Below are 337 nucleotides of genomic sequence, written 5' to 3'. Positions count from 1 at the left end.
TTTTGACACAAAAGAGTTTTTTTTTTTTTAGTGTCTCTTAACTTGCAGACATAAATCATAATGTAAAAACTGACAGAAACTCAGGTTATGCTGTACATAACCTGAGTTTCTATATCAACTGAGTGATCAGCTGACAGAAAATTGGTTAATCTTTTTATAATTGTTTCCTTTTTATTTTATATGAAAATCCCAATAAATATAACCTCATGCTCGCTGATCCTGTACAGAAAAGTAACCGTTACAGTTCAAAACAATATCCAGTTGTGGTCAGGAATATATATTCACTTATCGGCACGGATCTCATGGGCTTGTAATGATGTCCTCGAACTTTTCTTTA

The sequence above is a fragment of the Rhamphochromis sp. 'chilingali' genome (genome assembly GCF_963969265.1).
Source record: "Rhamphochromis sp. 'chilingali' genome assembly, chromosome: 15".
Taxonomy (NCBI): domain Eukaryota; kingdom Metazoa; phylum Chordata; class Actinopteri; order Cichliformes; family Cichlidae; genus Rhamphochromis; species Rhamphochromis sp. 'chilingali'.
Note: the sequence above shows the minus strand (reverse complement) of the source record.